This window comes from Pinus tabuliformis, chromosome 9 (assembly GCF_031772625.1).
Source record: "Pinus tabuliformis cultivar Carrire ecotype Pingquan chromosome 9, CPIR1, whole genome shotgun sequence".
In the NCBI taxonomy this organism is placed as follows: domain Eukaryota; kingdom Viridiplantae; phylum Streptophyta; class Pinopsida; order Pinales; family Pinaceae; genus Pinus; species Pinus tabuliformis.
This window is the reverse complement of record NC_142307.1, coordinates 1,530,771,884-1,530,790,732: the sequence shown is the minus strand read 5'-3', so window position 1 is coordinate 1,530,790,732 and position 18,849 is coordinate 1,530,771,884. Positions and strand designations below refer to the sequence as shown.

At 36.3% G+C, this 18,849-nt stretch overlaps 1 pseudogene; it reads right to left on the bottom strand.

Annotated features, from left to right (window-relative positions):
- On the bottom strand, positions 1–11,364 carry LOC149154438 (C4-beta,C20-epoxidase-like; annotated as a pseudogene).
- Between the last annotated feature and the right edge of the window lie 7,485 nt (positions 11,365–18,849).

The following is an 18,849-nucleotide window of genomic DNA, read 5'->3' as shown; positions in this document are numbered from 1 at the left end:
TCAGAAATAAGCATCACTTCCGCCCAAACTTGACCCAACGTTCTTGAAGTATACCCTTATTTCTTTGAATGTAAATGCTCTGTACACGCAAGGGTTTTTGTGATCAATCAATTGTTGAGGAGCATGATTTCAACTTTGTCTTGCACAAACATAAAGAAGGAAATTGACAGCCTCCTCAGTTTACATCCTCCATACACCACACGGTGTTTTGTACTACGGTATTTGCAATTACTCCACATGATGCAGGAGCATACAATTAGGGAGGCGACAGCTGGACATGCTGCTTTAAGAATTTTTTCCTTTTTTTTTTTTAAATTTACTTTTATTGTTATTTCTTTTCAAGAAGGCTGTCACAGTCAATGCCGTTACTTTTTATTTTTTGAGAGTAAATATATTAGGGAATAGTCTTAAATAAATTAATACTTGAATAACAGAAAAAGGGAATGTAATTGCAAATTGTGACTGCAGGTAGTTCCTCAACTGAATGAGGCTACCAACAGCTTAAATACACAATCAAAAGATGAAAAAAGGGTTGCTGCAAACAAAGAAGAATAGAAACCAAAGAATGTAAACTCTGACAGAATATTTTAAAACAGTAAAGAGAAGCATTTTAGGTATCAAACAATTGTTATTATGAATGACTATAGTCTGGTAATGTGCACAAAATTAACTACATTATTGAGGCACTGCTAACAAAACTATGCATCACATCAAAGCAACTAAACATTGCAAGAGAATTCATTCAGGTACTTCACGAAAGCAAATCATTGAAATTCTTACAAGTAGAAGATTTATCATTTCTATAAATATATATACATACATTACATAAATATTTGTTATAGTTCAGAGACAGCATCTAGTAACCCAACACAGGTTTAGAGCATAAGGCATAGTGCCTTCCAAAAAAAAGATATACAATTGCCAAACAATCCTTAGATATTTCCATTAAATACCAAGAAGGGTTCTTGTGACCCAGGGCCGACTAAACAAATAGAGATGGGACCACGCTCAACAACCAGAACCAAATTGTACAAAAATTGCGTTCAAATTCACAACCAAAATCTCAGCAGAGCCACGATCACCAACGACCAACTAATGACCTAGAAATTTCCACAGACATACAGAACTGAGGACCAACCAAAACGAGACTTCGTCTCTACAAAAACAAACTATAGGACTGTATAAGATAAATAGGAAGGACCCTACTTGGTTCAAGTGGAGACCAGAATGGAAGAGCGAAGAAACAGTAACCGTTAAGGACCAAACCCTTGCCACCACCACAGAGGAGCGAATTACCTGCATAGTCAAGAGACAACGATTAGAGAGGCAGCATAACCAGTTATATGGAGAATAAACCGAGAGAAGGGTAAATATGAGTACCCTGGAGGTTACCTGAAGTGGAGGGTAGGTTCCATAGTCGAACCCAGGACCAACAACACACCAAACAGTGACAGCCCTTAAGGTGAGCCGAACCACTAGAAAATGCAAACCACCACCAAGACCAATAATGTTCGAGCCATGGCCACAGAGCCACGAAACCCCAGTTGCTCACAAGGAGCAGAATTGTTAGCAGAAGAAAAGCAAAGAGGGAGCCTGAAATCAGAGCAGAGATGTTAGCTTGTGTTAGAGCCGAACTGTCAACAGGGAAGTCGGGCTGAGGACCTGACAAGAATGTGCACCATAAACATAGTCAAATGCAGCAGAGACAAACCAGAAGTGTAGCAAACCAACTAAAATTACAGAGAAATCACTGCATACCCAGGACGGAAACAAAGCCCAACATTGTTTCGAAAAACTATGCAAGAAGCAGCCACCAAACTCGTCGATACAACATCTTAACATTACCTAGTAACAGAGAACCAAAGCTGAGGCCAGAACCAACAAACAGTGGGAGGCAGAGAGCCATTACCGTCGGGCGGAAGGAACCAGGTAAGGGCACAGAGGAGTAGAGCGAAACTAGCAGCAACAACAACCCAAGCTACAACCAAAACTCGTGCCATAGAACCATAACACGGTGACCAAGACAACCTCAAAAAGGTGGCGGAGTTAATGCTCCATTAAAACCTCACCAAAAACCCCAGTTGTTTACAAGCACGAGAAGGGATCACGTGGGCCAGTTGCCATGAAGGCACCCACCTCAGCTTTTGGGGTGAGTCATCACCACATCTGCCATTTACAAACATCATTCAATTATATTGTCTTTTACTTCTCAAACATATTACTAATTTTCAAAGAAAGATGTGTTGCAGTGTTTGATCTGTAGACAGTCGCTGATATTAATAGCAAAGGATCAAGGCAAGGGCTTTGTATTGACCCACTCTCCTTCCTTGGTTTGGATCTGAAGACCACCGACATCATCTTGGTACAGAATAGTAAGGCAAACAATGTCTGTATGAGCTTCATAGAATATCTGATGATCCTTTGTTGTTGCTTCCAGGTTTTTGTTATTATGATACAAATTCATGCGGATTTTGAATTCACAATTTTCGAAGGGGTCTGATCTGTAGTGTTTAGAGACGTCGCCACCCAAACTAGAAATAATGAGTTTTAGGATCTCATGTGACAACTCCCTCAACCCGCCTTTATATTTTTGGATATGCTAGTTTCATCAAAACAAAACATCAGATAAAATGAACAAAACAAATCACCAGCTCAACAAAACATCCTAACTATTTAGATTTTTCTAAAATCTTTATCATGTTCAATATATAAACCTGATGGGAGTGGGCGAGAAATTGAATTAGTGACTTCACATCAAAAAAATACTTTAATAGATGATTGTCTATCTAAAACCTAGTAAGTCTCAATCTCCTCCCTATCTAAGTTAAAATGAAATTATATTAGTATTATATAATCTATATATAGCTAATGATCAAAATTACTTAATTTGAAGAAAAAAGAAAGGAAAATCAGTGTTTCAAAAACATACCAAAATTTATGATTTCCTTGGGGCCACAACTTGGAAGAGACTTGATGGAGTATATGGTCATTGGGAAGAATCATGCTCTCAGGCACCAATTCTTTTCCCATGGGACGTATCTCCGACTGGATATAACCAGTAAAGAAAGTTGGTAAAATGGCCTTTTCTTTGATATCAGTTGGCAGTGAAAACATATCCTGAGCAATGGAATCTACTGTTCCAATAAGAGTTGGGTTGATTCCATGGTTGATCACATGGAAAAACCCCAATTGTTGGCAAGCGTCCCTCAACTTTTGAAGCTCTTCATCACTTCCCCTCACTTGTTGCTCATTGCTTTCTGCTTTGGATTTCCAGTGAAGCGCAACAAGATTGATAACTGGGAGATCTAATTCCGTGCTTCAAAATTAGTTTTGGGTTCACAACAAACGGAGGATTGAAGCGTTGAATAATTGGATTAAAGGAAGGAAACAAATGAACAGATTCGCATTCAGTTACCCTATTTTTTCAAGTCAACATTTCTACTTCATGGATAGATTTTGGAATATTCACTTGAAGAAACTAAAAATTGACATTCATTTTGTCAATTTCAATTTTACGATTTAAAAACCAGTTTTATATATATATATATATATATATATATATATATATATATATATATATATATATATATATATATATATATATATACATTCGTTATTAGTATTTTTTTTTTATTTGTCAATATAAATAGTATTTTATTATGTTAAAATATAATGAGAGATGACAACATCTCCCTCGTACGGAATTGTATAGTGCTTTTTAGTGCAGTGGATGCTTCTCAGTATGGTGCCTTTTGGTGTAGTGTGTGCCTTTCAGTGCAATAAAAAATTTAAAAAATATAATATTATTAATAATGATATTTATATAGGTTACAAAAAAGCTAAAAAAGTGTAATGTAATAGTGATATTTATATAGATTACATAAAAGTTTAAAAGGTGTAATGTTGTTATTAGTGGTGGGCGTTTTTAAATTAGCTTAAATTAAATGGTAAATTATTTAATCAGAGGGTTGATGTATGTGATTAAAATAAAACATGTTCGAAATATTTTTATCATCGTTTTTAGATGAAAAGGTTTGATATTAGGATTAATAAATCACTTATTAATATTTAAAATTTAAATGTTATATTTAATAAAAAAATAAAATTGTTAGATATCAAATTTATTAGGAAATTGATATATAAGAACATTATATAATATGTATCTTAAGTTATTATCTATAAGCAATGGCTATCTTATATTTTTAAATATACTCATAATATGATGGTATTACAAATATAATATTTTTTAGTTATAAAATAGTAGTAATAATAATAATCAAATCCTTCAAAGTGTAAATCACTTTTGTAGTGTAAAACTTAAAAAATATTTGTATCTCAAGAGATTTGATTCTTTTGGTTTCCTATAAATCTAGGGTTGAGATGCATTTATAATGGTTCTCTATATGTGCATGTGTAAATCATGTATAAACTCCATGCCGAGCATATATAATATATACATCGCTGACATTGAAATATTATTTTGTTATTAATATATTTTAAGTACAAGTCTCCCTTACACTGACATATCTCTCTATCTATATCCCCTTACTTTAACAACAACTTTATGATGTGTTAAGATGGATCAAATCTAGTAAGGTGAAAGCCAGTTTTTGAGTACAAAACTTAAGAGATGTTTTCATCTCAACAGATTTGGCTCCTCTAGGTGCTTGATAAATTTAGGGTTAAGATGAATTTATGTTGGTTTTCAATATATATTTGTACCAATCATGTATAATTTCTATGTTGAAATGGAAGGAATTACATATCTCCTTCATTTTCAATTTCTTTATATAAAATATGTATGATCTATGTAAAGAGCATTGAAATATTTTATATATGGCCTACATCATCCACATTAAATTATTTTATGGTATTAATATATTTTTAAATACAAATCTCCCTCATGTTGGGAAGTCTCTATATGTATAATACTAAAATATTTTATTTAACCATGCATACTAAAATATTTTTTTAATAAAAATATTATAATTCTTTTTAGCATCAATATATTTAAATGCCACATATAAACTTCATATTAAGAACTAGATGAGTTTCATATGATGTTAATATCGAAATATTTTACTTAACATCAATATTCAAATTTTTTATGTAAGGCTTACATTGAGATATTTTTTAAACTAAAAGAATTACAAATCTTCCCCATACTTGAAAATATATGTTTTTATTCTTCTTTTTTCAGTTAGTTTTATATCTCTATATACCATTGTTATAAATGTTTGTTATTTAGTATGGACATCCAAATATTTTATTTATGGGTGGTAATAAAATAAATTTTTTTGTTATTATTATTATTATTTTTTAAATACCATATGGCAACTCTATCTTAACGCAAAAATAGTTATATATTTATATATAAGTTTTGATATAAATTGCAAATTGCTCAAGATTTCAACTAAAAAACAAGAGACAATTCTATTTTACTGATCCACAAAATGGAAATCACAATATAGAACAACATGGATAGACATGCAACAAGCAAAACCACAAGTACACAGTGATTTCTAGGGGAAGCCAACTTGGAAAAACTCCTCAAGCCTCTTTCCATTAATCAGTTGAATAAAGAAACTATTACAATTGCTTGCTCCAAACCTGAGCACAACCCGCAAAAAAATAATTTTTCTCTCTACTGAATGAGAAACTCTGGCCAGCACTTAGACAATTATCTGCTCATCTAGCCTCCTATTTGCTTGCACAATTCTAGAGGAAATTAACTCCTAAAAGATAGGAATTTCCTCCTACTTTCTTGTGCAATTCCCAAGTATTGATCTTCTGACTGCATGCAACAACTGTACACTCAAACTAGTATGCAACGCATGTTACACTGGCCTTGTCATCTCCACTTCAGCTGAGGAATTCAAATTCCATGCATGCATTAACTATTTTGGGATGATTGATCAGTTAACTGATAGATCTATGAGTTAGACTATTGTTCCATTACACAACTGACCTTAAACTGATTCTATCAATAGTTAGAGGTCAATTAAATGAACTCAACTAAAAATAACTTAACTAGATTGATAAATTTTAGCAATCAACACATGCATAACTAGACCCCAAGCCCCTAACTTGAATTTACTGAGCTAACTAAGTGAAAAGAGCCATGTCACACTAGTTAACTACCTCAAAGTTGTCATGTTGATGTGGAATTTTGATTTACTCAATTTAAATAAGGCTAAAGCCAAATTGAGTATTCCTTGCTACATTTTTTTAACACTCCCTCTTAGTAAGAAAGGGATTTTTCACCACCCCTATCTTGTACCTATGGAATTCAAATTTACCTCTTGAAAGTGCCTTTGTCAAGATGTTGGCATCTTGCCCTTCAGTTGGAATGTACTATAGAAACACTATTATCCTCTGCACACAGTCCCACAAATGATGATACTAGATATCTATGTGCTTGTACTTGTCATGAAATAACAGATTCTCAGAGAGCTTAATGCAACTATAATTATCACAATACATCACTATTAGATCCATCTCCTGACTGAAAATACCCACAAGTATTTTTCTCATCCATATGGCCTCACATGTTTCTTGACTTGAAACCATTTATTCATCATCTGCTGAGCTGAGTGCCACTAACCTTTGCTTCTTGCTGTACTTGGAAATAACTGCAGACCCAACACTGAAGATAACACCTGAAGTAATGTTCTTGTCCGATGGACTCCCTGCCCAACCTACATTGATGATTCCTTGTAGCTTCACTCTCTATGTCCTCTTGTACCATAATCCATGCTCGGTAGTGCCTCTGAGGTACCGTAACACATGTTTTGCAGCCTTCCAATACAACTTGGTAGGCCTCATCATAGCTTGACTAAGCTGGTTTACTACATAACACATGTCATATCTTCTGTTCATAATATAAATCAAAGACCTTACAAGCTGCCGGTAAATGGTAGCATATGAGCTTCTTCACCTGAATTAGAATTCTCCTTCCTTAAGTTTGTAGCTAGAGTTGTGTCCATGGGCTTATAATTATCCATGTGAAATATCTGAAGTGTTTCAGATGCATACTTCCCCTAAGACACAAACAATTCACGATCATCTTGCCATACTTCTAGCCCGAGGAAGTAATGCATTAAGCCCATGTCTTTCATCTCAAATTCCCTTGCAAGAGCGGATCAACTGCTCATCACCTCTCAATATTAAATTATCAACATAAAAAACAAGAATAATCAACTTACCATCCACCACAATGTGATAGAGGTTCACATTTGCTTCACTTTTGGTGAAGACCAATCCACTAAGATAACTATCGATCCGAGTGTACCATGCTTGGGGAATCTATTTAAGACTATACAACGCTCTCCTGAGTCTACACACATGTGACTCTCGATCATATGTCTCAAATCCTTCTAGCTTCTCTATGTAAATTTCCTCCTCAACAACACCATTGAGAAAGGCGGTCTTCATATCCATCTGTTGTATTTTCCACCCCATCTGTGCAACCAATGCTAGAATGGATCTAATTGAGGAATATCTTGCAACTGGTGTAAAATTCTCCTCATAGTCCACTCCCTCTACTTGAGAGAATCCTTTGTCCACAAATTTGGTCTTGCACTTCTCGATGCTCCTATGAACCGCATGTTTCACTTTATAGATCCATTTGGAACGAACCACTGATCTCCCTTCTGGTAGCGACACCATCCCCCATACACTATTCTTCATGATGAATTTGTATTATTCCACCATGGCATCAACCCAAATAGGTTGAGAAACTGCTTCCTAAAATGAAGACAACTCTGTCTCAATGAGCTCTTTCATGAGAGCCATGTACTTAGTCTACCTATCAGGTTACCTCCTTTGTTTGCGCTATGATGTAGGGGCTCCGACATTCTCCCTAACATGTTGCAGTAATCTATCATCTTCTTTGGTTCTCTTTCTCCTCTCTATGGAAGATTCTGGTTGAGTGGTACCTCCACTCTGCCTCCTTTCTGCTCCACTGCATGTGGCTACTCCACAACCTTCTAAAGCTCATCCTAAGGCTCCCCCTTTGGAGCTAGAAGCTCCTGCTTTGGTGGGATACCTAACTCTCATTCCAGAGAGAATCACATAGCCTTCTCCACATCGAGCTTGACATCTCTCCTCACAACTATCATCCTCAGTGAAGTTAAACACACCTGGTAATTGTGTGGATTTTTGACGTATCCTACAAAATATCCCTACTTTGTTGTAGGCTCAAGTTTCTTTCTCAAATCCTTGGAGGCGTGACAATAAAATGAGGCTCGAAATTTTTTGAAATGAGTCACATCAGGCTTTCCCCCAGAGAAAGCTTCCTCCAGTGTAATCATGCCAAGTATTCTATGATGACTCCAGTTCTGCAAGTAGACTGTTGTGTTGCATGCTTCTACCCATAGATGCAATGGCGACCCACGATCATGCAACATGTCTCTTGCTTCTCCCAATATGCTCTTGTTCTTCCTCTCATCTACCCCATTCTGCTTTGGGTTATGGGGTGCTATCAACTCTCTTCAAATACCTTCTTTGGCACATAAATCCTTGAAGACATTCAAAACAAATTAACCTCCATTTTCGCTCCTAAGAGCCTTCATATTCCTCCTCATCTCCTTCTCAACTAATGCATTGAATTCAACAAATTTTTAGAAAAAATCCTCCTTCTTCTACATGAAGAAGATCCAACATTTTCTAGAGAAATTTTCAATAAAAATAACATAGTACTTATTTTCTTATGGAGGTTGTAGAAAAGGGTCCACGAACATTATAGTTGATTCACTCTAGGATTACATCTTCTCTGCTATCTTGGCCATGGAATGCAGATTTGACATATTTCCTCTTTGTGCAACCCTTGCAAAGATCCTGTTGGTTAAGGGATCCTTTAAGGATACCGATGCTAATTTACATGATATTTAAGGCACCATGGTGTAGATGACCCAATCTCCTGTGCCAAAGTTCTACAACATCTCGACTCTACACCTTTTATGCCTTGCTTCTCAATGCAACACATTCTCCCACCTCAAGTTTGTATAGGTTTTTGACTCAAACTCCAATCTGCTTCACCTTCCCGGTACCTATGTTCCTCAAAACGGATTTCCCTTTACTGAAAATAACATCATAACCTCTATCCTCTAATACTGCTATAGAGATCAAGTTCTTCTTTAGCCCAGGTACAAACATAAAGTCTTTGAGGTGAACACGAGGGTTTCACTAGGGGATAAATACCATACCATGTGCATTCATATTGGGGGATATGTATTGACGAAAAAATGACATAATATATTGGGGGATGTATAGGGGGTAAAGGGTTTATATATTAACAGGTATAAAAATTGGAGATCAAAGTTAATGAAAAAATATAAAGGGGGGAGGCTTCCTCCCTCTCAAAGGTGACAATACCAATTTCTGTAGCACTCTACCTCCCGTCATCCCCCAATTCGACATGCATATGGAATCCTTCTCCTCCATGCTACTGAAAAACTCCATGCACCCTATCATATGGAACGAGGAACTGGAATCAAGGTACCACACACTCTCCATAATAGTGTTGGCCATGCATGCTATTACAGTGAATTCTAATTCTAACTTATGGAGGAACTAGTGGAAGGTCAAGTTTTGGAAGTGGAACATCAACCACACTGAGTGATCATCTAGATAACTAATAAATGAGCCCAAATTAACTCATGCATGTAGATAATTTGAGTTACCCAGTTGGTATTGGAGTTCAAGGCAAATGTACTATTGGTTGTAAACTATTCCAAGTTGTATAGGTGGTGCATGTAGTCATAGAATTGACCTAAAGTAATTGCGCAATCTAGATGTGGAAAATTCCTATTAATTAGGGGCCTAATTCCCAAGGGAACAATACAATGAATTAGGATCTTGGAGGGCTTAAAAATTGGCTAAGTCTTGCCCAAAGTCAATCAGTCATGTAGAGGGATAGACCATACAGTTGCAGGGTGTGCTCAAGCTTGAGAAAGCGTATGTATTTCTTCTCTATTCTATAATTAATACAATATAGATAGTAAGGGGGTTTGAGAAGTTGCTTTCCCCTAGATATATTTATGTGCATATGTGATGTTTCCTTTTTCATGTCTATGAGTCTTGTTCTATATGGTGAATTAACTTCCGAAGATTACTAGAGTAGCTTCATGTCTTGTGATTTAGCAAATTTCATTAGTATTGAATCTACAGAATAATTTCTACGTTTAGCCACTTTTGTTTTCATTCATGGCCAATAAAAAACTTTCATAAGTGTTCTGATAATTTTTTGATAGCCTTGATGAATTGAAAAGGGCCTCTTATAATGTTCATCTAGGATCGATTGTTTAATTATGTGCACATTTGGGATATAAATGTTGTTTTTGAAAGTCAAGAAACCATCACTATCCAAAGAAAAATATGTTCTATTAGGCTAGTTTCATTTATCAATTTAGTATTCTTGATCTTCTACGTTTGTAGTCCTAATCTATTCATTACTAATTGTTTTACTATTGCTAGTAGAGATCACATAAATATGATTTAAACTTTTTCTCAATGCATCTGCAATTTTATTTTCTTTTCCCTTGATGTGTTTGATTTCAAAAATCAATTCATTAAAGAAAGCCATCCACTTTGTTTTCCTTGAATTTAAATATGGTTGGCTAAATAAATATTTCAGGCCAATATAATATTAATAATTTATTACCCAAAAGATAGTGTCACCACATTTTTAAAGCATGCATTACCGCAACTAACTCTAGGTCATACAAAAGATAATTCTTTTCATGCTCCTTTAGCTTCCTAGACTTATATATAGACTCATAAGATATAACATGGTTATCTTTCATTAACACTCCACCTTATCCCTCAAAACAAGCATATTTACACATTGTATAATCTTTATTGGAAAAAAAAGCCTTAAGATTGGGAGCTATGATTAACAGATATTTCAACCGATCAAAGCCTTATTGACACTTTTGGGTATAGATAATTCTAACTCATTTCTTTTGTAAGGATGTTATAAGGTAGGAAAACTTAGAGAAACCTTCAGTGACCCTATGTTAATAACATATAATTCTCATAACAGATCTCATGTCAGGTATATCTTTAGGAATATCCCATGGGACGTATCTCCGGCTGGATATAACCAGTAAAGAAAGTTGGTAAAATGGCCTTTTGTTTGATATCAGTTGGCAGTGAAAACATATCCCGAGCAATGGAATCTACTGTTCCAATAAGAGTTGGGTTGATTCCATGGTTGATCACATGAAAAAAACCCCATTGTTGGCAAGCGTCCCTCAATTTTTGAAGCTCTTCATCGCTTCTCCTCAGTTGCTGCTCATCGCTTTCTGCTTTGGATTTCCAGTGAAGGGCCGCAAGATCGATAACTGGGAGATCTAATTCCATGCTTCAAAATTAGTTTTGGGTTCACAACAAACGAAGGATTGAAGCGTTGAACAACTGGATTAAAGGAAGGAAACAGATGAAATAGATCCGCATTCAAGTCAACGTTCCTACTTCGGGGATACATTTTGGAATATTCGCTTTAAGAAATTAAAAATTAAACGAGCTGGCTTTTATTTTTTTTATATAATAATTTATATCAAAATAATTTTTTTAATTTAACCATGTATAATTAAAAAAAAAATACAACTGGCTACGGATTTGAATATGCATGGACCTCTGTCTAAAAAATTATTAACTTCCTCGATTCGGAACTCCATTATATTCAATGGCCTTGAAATTTTAAATCTATTTTGAATATCTGCGTGCCAAATATTTAAGTTGGTAAGTTGGATTTGAATATGCATGGACCTCTGTCTAAAAAGTTATTAACTTCCTCGATTCGGAACTCCATTATATTCAATGGCCTTGAACTTTTAAATCTATTTTGAATATCTGTGTACCAAATATTTAAGTTGGTAAGTTGGATTTGAATATTTATTAACTTCCTCGATTCGGAACTCCATTATATTCAATGGCCTTGAACTTTTAAATCTATTTTGAATATGTGTGTACCAAATATTTAAGTTGGTAAGTTGGATTTGAATATGCATGTACCTCTGTCTAAAAAATTAACTTCCTCGATTCGGAACTCCATTATATTCAATGGCCTTAAACTTTTAAATCTATTTTAAATTTTAAATCTATGGCGGGTGTTAATTAAGGCGATTATGTTGATGAGACGGGCCGAAGGCGGGCAGGGTGGCCACATGGCCCTCTGCAACCATCCCAAGATCAACATGAATGATATTCATGGCACCTCGCATGCGGCATTTAATGCCTGCTCTAGTTGAGGCAAGGCCATTACCTGCATTACCATGGAGCCGGAGAACATTCCTGTCATTCTGCCCTTGTTTCACTGTGCATGCCCTCCACAGGGGGGAGAGCCGACTGAGCGAACCAGCATTGGGCGCAGTTGCTGGATTGTATGCTGTCTTGATATGGGTAATGGCTTCCACCATTCCCATACAAACCTCTGCAATTCGGCTCTTGTCCTCCAGCACTCAGTAACCTCTGCGCAAAGTTCTTCTGTTAATCCTTCTTCTGCTCCCCCTGACTCTTTAACTACTCCTACTTCCACCATGGTCCGCCATCGAATGCGTAGCCGACGCGGTGGCACACGAGGTGGAAGCTCTCGCACCCCTACTCTGCATAGCCATAATTCAGCGTCCCCTGCCTCCTCTGTCGAAAACCCCCACCAGTATAGTCTTCCAGGTCAGTATCTGAATACCAGAAGTGGCAGAGGCAGAGTCAGCCTCCACTGCTCAAGACGCGAAGAGGTGGCAGCTCACACTGTAACCTTTCCTCTGCCTCCGCATTACGTTCCTCACACGACGCAGTTTCGGTTCCGTAGCTCATTGAATTGCCCGATTATTGTTGCCACTGTCTCCATCTCCATTACAGAAGAGACTGAGAAGCACATTCCCATGACCATTTCCATGGAGGAGACGCATAGAGCTGGCCCAAGCAGGAACAGGGGCAACAACGATGAGCAGGAAGATAATGGAGGTCGGAACGGAAGGCATGGTAAAGCCATTACTAGTAGCTCGCTTGATGAGTTGGGCGTTCAAAGCGACATGCAGGCCGTGAAGAGCCATCTAGATGACACGTCGAACCCACAGGTTGAGGCCGAAAGCAGGTAGGAAGGACATCAGGCAGCAGGACATGGTGAGGCGGACAACTGGGATGACTGGGCTTGTCCAATTGTGGAGAACCTACTCCGGAAGACTTTGCGACACGTGTCACGTCTGTGAGGTGGAATTTCTTTTAGTTCTTGGTCTAGTTATGTCCAATATTTTGTGTCCTCAGGGTAATCTGTTAGTTGGTTAGTCCAGTCAGGATAATCTGTTGTTTTCTGGGTGGTTTTTTAATGTTGGTTTTGATCGGTTGGTCTCGTTAGGAAAACTGTGGGTTAATTCTGGTTGTGTTTTGGACATATTTTCTTTTGGACTGGTTTCCCCTTTGTTGGGGCAGTCTTAAACAACTTTCATGGCTGCATGCTGATTAAGGCCGAGTCCCTTTATGGCTAGGAAATTCTGTAACTAATTTTTGTATCATATCAATAGATTAACTTTACTTAGAACATATATATATATATATATATATATATATATATATATATTTTAAGTACATGTCTCTGTTGCAGTAACATGTCTCTCTCTCTATACATCCCGTTACTTTAACACCAACTTTTTGATCTGTTGACAGAGATCAAATCTCTTGAGGTGAAAGCCACTTTTAGAGTGCAAAACTTAAGAGATGTTTGCATCTCAATAGTTTTGGTCCCTCTAGGTGCTTGATAAATTTAGGGTTAAGATGAATCTATGTTTGTGTACGAGTCACGAATCATTTCTATGCTGAAATAGAAGGAACTACACATCTCCATCATTTTCAATTTATTTATATAGAATATGTATGGTTTGTATAAGAAGCATTGAAATATTTTATATATGGCCTACATTGTCCACATTAAATTACTCTATGCTATTAATATATTTTTAAACACAAATCTCCCTCATGCCGGGAAGTCTCTCCATATGTATAATACTGAAATATTTTACTTAACCATGCATACTAAAATATTTATTTATTAGCAATATTAGAGTTTTTTTTTTTTAGCATCAATATATTTAAATGCTGCATATAAACTTCATATTAAGAATTGAATGAATTTCACATGATGTTAATATCGAAATATTTTACTTAACATCCATATTCAAAATTTTTATGCAAGGCTTACATTGAGATATTTTTAAAACTAAAAGAATTATAAATCTTCCCCATACTTGAAAATATAATTTTTTCTTTCTTCTTTTTTCAATTAATTTCATCTCTCTATATAAAATTGTTATAATTTTTTGTTATTTAGTATTGGCATCCAAATATTTTATTTATGGGTGGTACTAAAATATATATTTTTTAGTATTATTATTTTTTAAATACCACATGTCAACTCTATCGTAACACAAAATGAATTATACATTAATGTAGAAGTTTTGATGGAAATTGCAACTGTTCAAGATTTCAACTGAAAAGAAAGAGACGCAATTCTATTCTACTGATCCACAGAATGGAAATCACAATTTAGAACAACATGCATAGGCATGCAACAAGTAAAACCACAAGTACATAGTGATTTCTAGGGGAACCCAACTAGGAAAAACCCCCAAGCCTCTTTGCATTGATCAGTTGAATAGAGAAACTATTACAATTGTTTGCTCCAACTCTTAGCACAACCTACACAAAAATTATTGTTCTCTCTGTTGAATGAGAAACTCTGGCCAACACTTAGCCATTTATCTACTCATCTAGCCTCATATTTCCTTGCACAATTCCCGAGGAAATTAGCTCCTAAAAGATAGGAATTTCCTCCTATTTTCTTACACAATTCCCAAGGATTGATATTTTGAATGCATGCAATAATTGTAAACTCAAATTAATATACAACACATGTTACATTGGCCTTATCATCTCCATTTCAGCTAAGGAATTCAAATTCCATGCATGCATTAGCTATTATGGGTTCATTGATCAGTTAACTGATAGATATTTGAGTTAGATTGTTTTCCCACTACACAATTGACCTTCAGCTAACTCTATCAATAGTTAGAGGTCAGTTAACTGAATACAATTGAAAATAACTTAACTAGATTGCTAAATTTTAGCAATCAACACATGCATAACTAAACTCCAAGCCCCTAACTCAAATTTACTGAGCTTACTAAGTGACAAGAGTCATGTCACACTATTTAACTACCTCCAAGTTGTCTTGTTGATTTGGAATTTCGATTTACTCAATTTGACTAAGGATAAAGTCAAATTGACCATTTCTTACTACATTTTTTAACACTCCCTCTTAGTAAGAAATATATTTTTCACCACCCCTATCTTGCACCTATGGAATTCTAATTTACCTCATGAAAATGCATTTGTCAAGATGCCAGAATCTCCCTCCTCAGTTGGAATGTACCGTAGCAACATAATTCTCCTCTACACACAGTCCGACAAATGATGATACTAGATATCATTGTGCTTGGAATTGTCATGAAATTCTAGACTCTCATAGAGCTTAATGCAAATATAATTATCACAATATATCACTATTAGATCCATCTCATGACTAAAAAGACCCACTAGTATTTTCCTCATCCATATGGCCTCACATGTTGCTTGATTTACAACCATTTATTCAGCCTCTTCTGAGTTGAGTGCCATAGAACTCTGCTTCTTGATGTACTAGGAAATAGCTGCAGACCCAACACTGAAGATGGAACCTAAAGTACTTTTCTTATCTGATGGAATCCCTTCCCAATCTGCATCGGTGAAGCCTTGGAGCTTCACTCCCTCTGTTCTCTTGTACCATAATCCATACTGCATAGTGCCTTTGAGGTACCATAACACATGCTTTGACACCTTCCAATTCAGCTTGGTAGGCCTCACCATATCTTGACTACTGGTTTAATGCATAACACATTTCGGGTCTTGTGTTCACAATAAGAGCGATCAACTCAACAACCCTGTTCTAAACAAGACCCTAGAAAGAATAAGAAAGTTGACTCATAACTTCACATCCTGCTCATTCTATCATGTCTTGCGAGCTCAGAACAAAGAAGCTGACATAATGGGCAACAAAGGATGTATTTTGGCCCAAGGTATGCTGGTGAAAAATGATGAGGACGTGGAAAGGCACCCAATCCCTTAACAGGCAAGGAGAGTCGTCCAAGGGCAGAACCTGCAGAACAAAGGCGGGCTCATAGGCTTTTAGTTGTCTACATGGGTGAGTTGAGATAGGAGTAAAAGCAGGGTGCAGAATGGATTTCACTCAGAGGACAATTTTGATGGACGAGAGGCAAATACTCAGGGCGGGGGAAGATCCAACAGTCATAGTGTGCTAGGAAAGATGGGGGACCGTTAAAGATGTGGGGTGTGGTAAGAGGTTTTCATCGCAACGCTTTTGGCTGCTAGGAAGTTTTTCCAATATTGGACATGATTTGACTCACGGCCTGACGCATGGCAGGGAAAAACTGCCCATTTTGCGTGCCCCTGAGGTGCCAAAGGTCGGACAACAAACCGACGCGATAAGCATCAGATCTGGGCGGGGGAAGATCTGACGGTTTTCGTGCGCTTTTCATGGCGGGGTATTATACTTGCAATGGGGCCGGACATGGAGATGGGTCCCAGTTAAAGCTCGGTCAGCTAGGGACATGATAAGTGTCGGATCTGGGTGGAGTTGATCCGTCGGCCATCACACTTTGAAAAATAAGGGGAGTTATTTCGCCAAGAGTGGTAAGTGGGTTTGTTTGCACCGCTCTTGGCTGCTCGACAATATTTTTGAATTGAATGCGATTCCACTTAGGGGCCGACGCGTGGCAATATAAAACCGCCCATATGGTGCGCTCCTAAATAATTAAGGTTCAGAAAGCATTGGACGCGATATGTGTCGGATCTAGGCAGGAGAAGATCTGACGGCTGTCACGTGTCGAGATCGGCAGGGGTTAACTCTGTAGTGGGGCCAGGTACGGGGGATAAGACAAATTTTAATCAAAATCATTTTAATTTTACGGGTTGGTATTTTGGCCCATAGAACTTAGTGTATGTGGGTTTTAACTTAACCTAGGAATGTACCAAAGCTTCAAAGAAAAGAGGACCATAGTCAAGCAAGGATAGGAGATCTCTTTTGCACCTGAATTCTCACACTTGTCTTCACTCGAGGTTGTTTGGCTTGCCCAACCTCTTCTTATTAATAAAATTCAACTGTTTCTATTAAAAAAAATCATGGTAAAAATCAATGTCGTAGTCTAACTAGCCGGAGGAATTTCCCGGAAGTTATGGAAATTCCGTTCATATTTAGAGAAAATCCGGCAAGGATTTTTGTAAATCCAAGTTATAGTTGTTAAACTTCAAAGTTTTAGGTGTTCTAGACGTTTTTGATGGTGCTAAATCCATTTCCACCATCAAAAACATAATTCAAACACTGCCTCTACAAGATTTTTTGAAATTCTTTTGCCCAGATTCTAGCCACTTTTGGCCGTCCGGGCAATTTCTCCGCCTCAGTGGACGACTCCAAAAACAACCATAATAAAATACAAATATATAATAAAGAATTAATCACGGTAAAAATCAATCATAATAAAATACAAATATATAATAAGTAATTAATGATGATGAATCCTTTCATGTGATCACAAGATGAACATTAATGACCTTACAGAGCCACTTGGAATCATGCATCAACATCTGTGTAGCATCTTTTTTTTTTTTTCAGAAGAAAAAGCATAATATATATATATATATATATATATATATATATTATATATATATATATATATATATATATATATATTATATATATATATTATATTTATATATATATATATATAGATATATAGACCTGCCAAATGTATATGTTATATATATATATATATATATATATATATATATATATATATATATATATAACAGATACATTTGCCAGATAGACCTTTATAGGGCTAATTTGGCTAACTTAGGATTCCAAAAATTTGGCCAGCCCATTGAGCTAACACAAGTACCATACAAAAAGCATGATAATCAGATGCAGTTGCTGACATAGGAGCATAAAGATCTCTCCAAAAGAGAAAAACATAATTCAGAAGCTTGTTCTAGATATTCCAAATCCACTATAGTCATAATCATCGCTGGAGGGAGGAAAAAGACCAAAAAACTAGAGTTAGGAGCAAAAAAAAAAAAAAAAAAAGATTTGAAATTAAAAGTCTGGTAAGGAAAAATCCTGGATATGGAATATTTCCTCGCCAGACTTTACCTTCATGTACCATATACCTGGTTCCAAAAGAAGACCCTCCTTTGATAATATATCTGCTTGTAGATTCTGTGACCTGTAAATGTGCTGGATGGAGCATCCTTCCATTTTCCTCCATAGGAACCTGATTATGTCCAACCAACCTACAAGGTGAGGGCTGCTGATAAGGCTCTTTCCTTTTACAAAATCAGTCATGAATTGTGAATCTCCATGAATTGACACAAGCTGAATGTTAAAGAAAAGACAGAAGGACAAAAATCCTACAAGAGCCATCGCCTCTGCTTTACTATTCGTGCCCTTTTCTCCATTCCAGGTAATGAGATATTGATCATTTTCATTTATGATAATGCGGATACCACAACCACATGAGCCGTTTTGTGTAGCTCCATCGAAAAACGCTCTCAGGAGAGATGATTGAGCGTGCTCCTTTTGATTACACTTTTTTTGCTTTTGTGGTTTTTCTGGTAAGGAATCATAAAGAGTAATGATGTTTTGTAAGGTTCCCATAAAAGGATCTTTACTGTTCTCAAAAATAATTCTGTTTCTCCATTTCCATATACACCATAGAGAAATAATAACAAGAGGCCTCC